Genomic DNA, 9,018 nt, shown 5'->3' with positions numbered 1-9,018 from the left:
CTTCGCGGAGGCCTTCAAGTCTTCCTTCACTGACGCCCATTTGACGGTTCCTCCTTGTTTGGGACCAAAGTGAAAGACACGCTTACCAGGTGCGAGCAAGAGGGAAAGACCCTGTCTGCCGTCGGGGTCCGTTTTTCCCTTCCTTCCAGGCCTTACCTCAAGGCCCAGTGGGGGGGGGTGTGGTTCAAGAAATCACAGAGGTTTTTTTCCTGCCGCACAAGGTGATCCCCTCCCAGAGGCAGGGGAGGGGGAGTTATTCAGGGAGACGTCGCCCCAGAGGCAGAGGGGGCCCCACAATTCGGGAGACTGCAACTCCTTTCGCGGCTCTCCATACTCTCATTCCTGAGGATGTGCCCGACTGCACTTATCCAGAGCCAGTCGGGGGGTCGAATTTCCTTATACCCGGAAGTTTGGGAGATACGTCAGGACAGCTGTCGGTTCCGAGTGATCACCCAGGACCAATGGATACTAAGGATAGTTTCCAGAGGTTATCTCATTCCATTCTCTTCAATACCCCCGCCAATAAGAAAAATCCCAGACGTTCAACCAGTCAAAGGGATCAAGCAGCCTCAGAGGTGTCTCAGCTGCTGGCGAAAGGAGCCATCCAACCAGTCCCCTCAGACCAAATCGGATTAGGGACTTACTCAAGATTCTTTTTGGTGCCGAAAAGAACAGGGTACCTGAGACCCATACTAGATCTCAGTCAACTCAAAATTACGTACACAAGTCCAAGTTCTGGATGGTCATTCTACAGTCAATCCTCCCATTGTTGGGAGAGAAAGTTTAGATGTGCTCCATCGATCTCAAGGATGCTTATTACCATATCAAAATGGACAAAGCATCCAGGAGTCATCTACGCTTCCGGCTGGGAGCCAGTCGCTTTCTGTTTCGAGCCCTGCCTTTTGATCTCACCACAGCCCACAGGGTGTTCACCAAATGTATGGCAGTGGTGACGGCTCACTTGAGACGTCAAGGATTCCAGGTGTTTCCGTACCTGGATGACTGGCTCCTTACCACCCCCACCAGGCATCAACTAGTTCAAACGAAGGACGCTACCATCAGTCTATGTCATCATTTGGGTATAACGATAAACTAGGAAAAATCTGCCTTATTGCCCTCACAGTGTGTCACCTTTATAGGAGCAGAGCTTGACACCATCCAAATGCGAGCATTCCTGCCACAAGAAAGGATCATGGTGTTGCAACGACAAATTCATATATTGATGCCACACAGACAAGCACAGGCAAGAGTGGTTCTACAACTCCTAGGGACCATGGCGGCGACTATCATGCTAGTACCTCTAGCGAGATTACACATGAGACTTCTTCAGTGGCTTCTGTTTGTCCAGTGGTCTTTACAAGGGCTTCCACTATCTCATCCCATCTTAATCACAGACAGGTGCAAGCAGGACCTCCGTTGGTGGTTATGCACCAACAATTTGAATGGGGGAAAGCCCTTCGTTCCTCCCGTCCCTGTTGCCACGGTGACCACGGAAGCCTCCCAGATGGGTGGGAGGGCATTATCTTGGCAGAACAGTCCAAGGCACGTGGCAAGAACACGAGATACATTTGCATATAAGTATCCTAGAGATGAGAGCAGTGCTTCTTGCATTGCGGGCACTTCAGGAAGTTCTTCCTCTAGGGACTGTTACGATACACTCAGACAACATGTCAGTAGTGTGGTATCTCAACAAGCAAGGGGGTACACAATCTTACCCCCTATGCAGAGAGGCCATGCGAGTGTGGAATTGGGCAATAGCTTCCCAACGGTTTCTAGTGGCAATGCACATTCCGGGGAAATCCAACGTAATAGCGGACAGGCTAAGCAGAGCAATACTTATGCCTTACGAGTGGTCCCTGAATCACCTGGTTGCAGAGCGAATCTTCAGCAGGTGGGGTCAACCTTGCTGCGACCTGTTTGCCAGCCCTCTCAATGCAAAATGCAGCAATTACTTCACACTGATCCCCCCACAGGGGGAGTCACCCAGGGACGCTCTGGTTCACGTTTGGCCCCCCGGTCTGCTCTATGCTTTCCCACCGTTTCCCCTTCTCTCAAGGGTGATTCAGAAAGCTCAATCCTTGGGAAGCAGGATGATTCTGATTGCCCCACATTGGCCTCGGCAAGTATGGTTCCCCTTTCTTCAACCATACGTTGTGGACACTCCTTGGATTCTGGACCCTCTACCAGACTTACTGACACACATATCGGGACAGTAACATCCCTCTCTGAGGACTCTCTGGTTGACTGCCTGGCTACTCCACTTCCATCGCTAGTCAGACGTCATAATTTTCCACCGGAGGTGGTCCATATTCTATCGTCTTCCCATAAGCCATCCACTAGGAAGATTTATTCTAGCAAATAAATGGAAAAGGTTTTCCATCTGGGCTCATTCTAGAGGTATCGACCCTTATACAGCCCCGATAGATTCAGTTCTAGAATTCTTGTCAATGCTTTTCTATCAGGGATCCGCATCAGCCACCATCAAAGTTCAACTGGCGGCAATATCTAATTTCCACGTAGCAAATAAACCTAGTCTTATGGCCCACAGACTATGCAAAGCATTCCTCAAAGGTACCCTGTTACTTCGTCCCCCAGTGTCCGAACCCGTCATGCCCTGGGACCACAATTTTGTTCTCCAAGCACTCACACTGCCACCTTTCGAACCTGCAGCTACCTGTGAGTTAAAATTCTTAACATGGAAAACAGCATTTTTGGTAGCTATCACTTCAGCTCAGAGGGTCTCAGAAATTCAGACCCTCTCCGTCAAGCCCCCTTATTTAATCTTTCACAAAGATGGGGTCTCTCTTAGGCTAAACCCATCCTTTCTTCTTAAAGTGGCTTCTGTGTCTAACATTAATCAGTCCATTGAGCTGCCAGTGTTTTTTCCCCACTTCTCTAATAAGGCAGAATTTAGATTTCACCAATTGGATGTGCATAGACAGTTACACTTCTATCTACACTGGACAAAAGATATTCGTAAGTCTGACCAACTCTTTGTATCCTTTTCAGAAAACCGATTGGGTTCTCCGATATCCAAGGTTACAATTTCTAGATGGATAGCCAGTTGCATCTCCTTTATCTATCAGGCAGGAGATAAAAATTTGCCATTTCCAGTCAAGGCACATTCGACGTGGGTTGTTTCCACTTCCACAGCTTTTTCAAACTAGATTGTCAACGGATGATATATGTGCTGCAGCTACTTTGGCTTCTCCCCACACCTTTGTTTCTCATTACAAATTGGACGTGGTTTCCAGGGGCAGATCTTCCTTTGGTTCCACAGTTCTCAGGAGTATTTTCCTCTGAGCCACCCAGGATGTAGGTGCTAGGGACGCTGTCCCACGGGTAAGGATGTAGGCGAGATAGGGCTACATAACACCAAGAAGTTATGTACTCACCAAAACGTTTGATGTAATGGGATCCTATCTCGCCTACATTCATAACTGATGGGTTCGGAGCCGATCCATCGGCTCCGACTCGGCCACTATATAGTAGAACAAAGTCTCTAATTGACTGGGCTACCCCTTATCCCAGAATGCACCATGCCTGCTTCCCCAGATCTTGTTTGCCGCTTTTCAAGCTAGACGTGGTCTCGACTTGGCTGGAGCTAAGTGCTTTTTTGTTACTTTTTGGTCTTTTGACCTAGGGTTTTCTTCACTAATATAACAAACAGCTGTTTTAACAGCTTTACGTGTGTGTGTGAACCTTTTTCAGTGTGATTGGTATTTTCTCTACTTACCGGGCAAGGCCCGTTTAAGTTAGAGGGCCCTTGCCCGTATTTGTGAGTCTATGTGTTGATTTTGTCTACGTTTAGGTTTGTTTTTTCGCCCTACTGTACGTCCTGCTTTATCGGGCTAAGCCCGTTTTAGTTAGAGGGCTTCTGCCCGTTTTGTGTTCTGTATCTCGGGCCAGTCCCGTTTTTGAGTCAAGGGCTCGTGCCATACTTTAAGGTTACTTTTCGTGGTGAAAAATAGTTGGGTGATAGAATGTCAAAAGAGCAGAAGTCTGGTTTTAAAAAGTGCACCAAGTGCAACTACAAAATGTCTATTACTGATAGCCATGCTGTTTGCGTATATTGTTTAGGACCGAAACATTTGCAGGAAACATGTAGTGTTTGTCATGCTTTTTCCTCTAGGGTCCTTCAAGAACGTAAAAATAAATTGATCCTTAAGGGCCTTATTAAGCCTTCCTTTGAGGAAGCTTTGGCTTCTCCTTCCTCTCCAGCTTCTAAAAAGAAAAGGTCGTCGGCTCCGACCAGTCCGTCGGAACCGACTTCCAAGAAGCATAGGTCGACCTCTTCTTCCTCGGCTCCAATGGCTTTGGAACCTCGGGTGGAAGGGTCTGCCTCGATACCTCTTTCCTCAGCTCCATTGGTGTCGGAGCCGCAAGTTGGGGGATCGAGAGGCGAATCACCTGCTTTGGCTCCTTTGGTCTCGGAGCCGTTGGAGGTGTGCAGCTCAGACTCTCCCCCCCGGCCCCGAAGTCCCCTTCGGCGCCGATGCTTATTCATACGGTTCCAGATCCGGTGCCGATGGTGTTGGAGCCGTTTCGGAGCCGGTCCCGTGGTCTATCGGAGCCAAGAGAGAAGTCGTCTCGGCTCCCATCTATTTTTTCTAAATCCTCCAAGTTGTCAGACTCAGATTAGGACAGAGTTATCCAGAGGCTTTTCCAGTCCCCGGTTTTTGCAAAAATGGTCTCGGCTCCAGCCCACTTGGCTCCGGAGCCGGTCCCCACTTCGACGCATCCGATTCCTCCTCCAACCTCCTCGGAGCCATTGGAGTCATTGATGGTAGAGTGGAGCAGAGTTGTCCAGTCGGAACCGAGACTCCCTCGGAGCTTCTCTGTTCCGACCATCATTCCTACCCTGTCCTCTGCGTCAGGGTTCGGTACTGGAACTTCCTCGGTCGGGGTCGAGGGGAACACTTTGGAACTGGTAGCTTCGGTCCTAGTCTTCCCCTCGGAGTGTCGGCCGCAGGGATTCCCGGTACCGTCGTGGTCTCTCAGCCAGTGTCCTCCGTAGAGTCTGGAGGCCCTGCTTTTGAGGCCATGAGGAGTGCGCTGGCCATGTCCTTGCCGGCTCAGCAAGTCTCTACCTCACCGTCCCTAGACTTGGGAACTGGTGCTTCTGGTGTGCTTCATTCCCACGACAGTGGGGCCCCAGGGCCTGAGGATACCCCCTTGGGGGGTTCCCTTCTCCCGGGAGGTCCTTCTGAATCCGCTTCAGATGAACCTCCAAGAAGAAAATTGTGCAAGAGGAAGCACATTGACTCCCAGGATGAGTCTATCACATCAGATACTGACCTCGATGATGCGGAGGGGTCCCCAAAATCGTCCTCGGATGACGTCTCATTCTCAGATATCCTCGAGATCCTGAGACAGAGAGGCGATTGGCAGTCCAAATCCCCTTCCACGGAGGAGTCAGTCTTCCTCAAGGCTTTTGGGGCCCAGCCCTCCGCCTCCTGGGTGTCTCCACCCTTCAATGAATTACTAGATTTAGTTTCTCGAAGGGTGTGGGAACACCCTGACTCTGTGGAACCGGTGCCCGCCAGGCCTAACAAGTTCCTCTCAGCCCCTCCTCAAAAGGAATTTTTGACTAAAGGAGTTGCAGTAGATGCGATGGTGGTGGCATCTGCCACTCAGCAAGACGTGGCAGAGGCTTCAACGTCTATTCACCCTCCTAATAAGGATTCCAGGAGCATGGATAGGTACGGGAAGCGTACCCTTTCTTCAGCGGCCTTTACCCTGCGGTCGCTGAATTACCTTTGTCATTTTACCAGGCTCCAAAGGGACCTCCTCAAAGAGTTAGGTGAGTCTCTTACGGGTAATCTTCCTGAGGTGTTAGCCCAAACTGTTGGCGCCCAGATGACTACCCTATCTTCGATAGTCAACTCGTCCATGAGGCTCATCTCATATGCGGCCGAAGGGGCGAGTAGAGCAGCGGGAACAGGCGTGGCTCTTAGAAGACACGCCTGGTTATGCTTGTGTCCCCTTGCGGAGGCTTTTAAGTCTTCCTTCACCAATGCCCCCTTTGATGGGTCCTCCCTGTTTGGACCCAAGGTGAAGGACACACTGACTCGGTGCGAGCAGGAGGGCAAGACCTTGACTGCCGTGGGGGCCCGTTTTTCCGCTCCCTCTAGAGCTTACCCCAAGGCCCAGAGAGGAGGGAAAATGTGGTTCAGGAAATCTCAAAGGCCTTTCCCTACTCCACCGAGTGATCCCCCCTCTAGAGGCAGGGGGGGGGATTCAGGAAGATGACGCCCCAGAGGCGGCAGAGGCCCCTGTAACTCTGGAGACCGCGATTCCTTTTGTGGTCCATCCTACGCTCCCCGCCCCTGAGACATGGCCCGACTGCACATCTCCGGAGCCAGTCGGGGGTCGTTTTGCGGAACACCCACAGGCTTGGGAATCTATCACCAAGGATCAGTGGGTGCTCCGAACCATAACCGGAGGCTATCTCATCCCTTTCATCAAGATCCCCCCTCTTCCTATCAGGAAAATCCTGGATGTGCCATCCAGTCAGCGGGATCAAGCAGCGGTCGAGGTTTCAAAGCTGCTAAGAAAAGGAGTCATCCAGCCTGTCTCCGCCGACCAGATCGGATCAGGAACTTAATCAAGACTATTTTTGGTGCCAAAAAAAACAGGGGACTTAAGGCCCATTTTGGACCTCAGATCATTGAATCGCTTTGTAAAAAAATCCAAATTCCGAATGGTCACCCTTCAGTCCATTCTCCCGTTATTGGAGAAGGATGTCTGGATGTGCTCCATAGACCTCAAGGACGCTTACTATCACATTCTGATAAATCAAGAGTCCAGGAGTCATTTACGCTTCCACCTGGGAACCAGTCATTTCCAGTTCCAAGCACTGCCCTTTGGTCTCACCACAGCCCCCAGGGTGTTCACCAAGTGTCTGGCAGTAGTGACAGCTCACTTGAGAAGTCTAGGATTCCAAGTGTTTCCCTATCTAGACGACTGGCTCCTTACTGCCACCTCCAAGCATCTATTAGTTTGGGCGCTTATGACCACAGTCAGTTTGGGTCATTCACTAGGAATCACGTTCAATTGGGGAAAATCTGTGTTGCAACCATCTCAGCGTATTACCTTTATAGGCGCAGAGTTAGACACAAGAAGAATGCGGGCATTCTTGCCAGTAGAAAGGATTCAGGTCCTGCAGTCTCAGGTTCAAACCTTGTTACCCAGATCACGAGTTCAGGCCAGACTGATTCTGCAGTTATTGAGCACGATGGCCTCGACTATTCTTCTAGTCCCCTTAGCCAGGCTGCACATGCGGATGCTGCAATGGCTACTGTCGGTTCAATGGTCCTTTCAGGAACTTCCCTTGAACCATTTGGTCCAGATTACCGAAATTTGCCGTCGGGACCTACGTTGGTGGCTGCTTCAGTCCAATCTGGACCAGGGGCGACCTTTTGCCCTTCAGCCTCCCATCGCCACTGTGACCACGGACGCCTCCCAGATAGGGTGGGGGGTCATTATCTGGACAGGTCTGTCCAAGGCACATGGCAGGCTCACGAAACGCACTTACATATCAATATCCTGGAAATGAGAGCGGTGCTACTGGTGTTGCAAGTACTTCATCATGCTCTTCCCCGGGGTACTATTGCGATCCTATCCGACAACATGTCGGTAGTCTGGTACATAAACAAGCAAGGCGGAACCAGGTCCTAACCTCTTTGCCGAGAGGCCATGAGAGTGTGGCACTGGGCGATTTCTACCCAGCATTTCCTAGTGGCAACGCACATTCCGGGGAAATCCAATGTGATTGCAGACAGGCTGAGCAGGACTCTCCTGTTGCCCCACGAGTGGTCCCTCAACAACAGGGTGGCTGCAAACATCTTCGCCAAGTGGGGCCTCCCTTGTTGCGACTTGTTCGCCAGCCCTCACAATGCGAAATGCAGGGAGTTCTTCACTCTGACTCCCTCTCAGGGGCAGATTCCCAGGGATGCACTAGCTCACAGTTGGCCCCCCGGTCTACTTTACACCTTCCCTCTGGTTCCCCTTCTCCCGAAGGTGATACAGAAGGCAATTTATCTAGGAAGCGACATGAGTTTGATCGCTCCACACTGGCCTCGTCAGGTTTGGTTCCCCTTCTTTCTGAGGTATGCGGTGGAGGGCCCATGGTTTCTGGACCTGGTGCCCGACCTGTTGACTCATCAGTCGGGACAGTCTCACCCATCCCTCAGGTCCTTGAGGTTGGCCGCTTGGTTACTCCACTTCCAACCTTAGTCAGAGATAACTCTTTTTCTCCAGACATCATCCACATTTTGTCCTCTTCTCACAAACCTTCCACTATTAAACTGTATTCCAGCAAGTGGAAGAGGTTTGCTCTTTGGGCCCAGCAATGAGGTATAGATCCCCTTACCGCCCCAGTACCTCAGGTTTTAGAATTCCTGGCTTCTTTGTTTTATTTGGGCTCTTCAGTTTCCACAATTAAAGTCCAACTGGTGGCTATCTCTAATTTTCATGTCTCCTTTGAGCCTTCCTTAATGGCAAACAGGCTTTGCAAATCTTTCCTTAAAGGAGCGTGGCTCCTTCAGCCCCCAATAGCCCATCCTGTGCCCCCTTGGGACCTGAATATGGTTCTAGCTTCTTTAACTGCCTGCCCCTTTGAACCAGCAGCTACTTGTGATATAAAATTTCTATCTTGGAAAACCGCCTTTTTGGTGGCAATAACCTCTGCCAAGCGGGTCTCAGAGCTTCAGGCTCTCTGTTCTAATCCTCCTTATTTGACCTTTCACAAAGACAGAGTGTCCCTCAAGCTAAATCCCTCTTTCTTGCCCAAGGTAGCATCCCCCTTATGCATTCAACAATCCTCGGAGCTCCCTGTGTTTTTTCCCAAATTCTCCAATAGCGCAGAATATATTTTGCATCAGTTGGATGTTCACAGACAACTGTGTTTTTATTTAAGTAGGACCAATCAGACACGAAAGTCAGATCAGCTGTTTGTGTGCTTTGCAGAAAATAGGTTGGGTCAACCGGTGGCTAAAACCACCATAGCCAAATGGA

The sequence above is a fragment of the Protopterus annectens genome, chromosome 8.part0 (genome assembly GCF_019279795.1).
Source record: "Protopterus annectens isolate FY-2018-M chromosome 8.part0, PAN1.0, whole genome shotgun sequence".
In the NCBI taxonomy this organism is placed as follows: Eukaryota; Metazoa; Chordata; order Ceratodontiformes; family Protopteridae; genus Protopterus; species Protopterus annectens.
The sequence above is the reverse complement of the archived record's forward strand: the minus strand, read 5'-3'. Positions refer to the sequence as shown.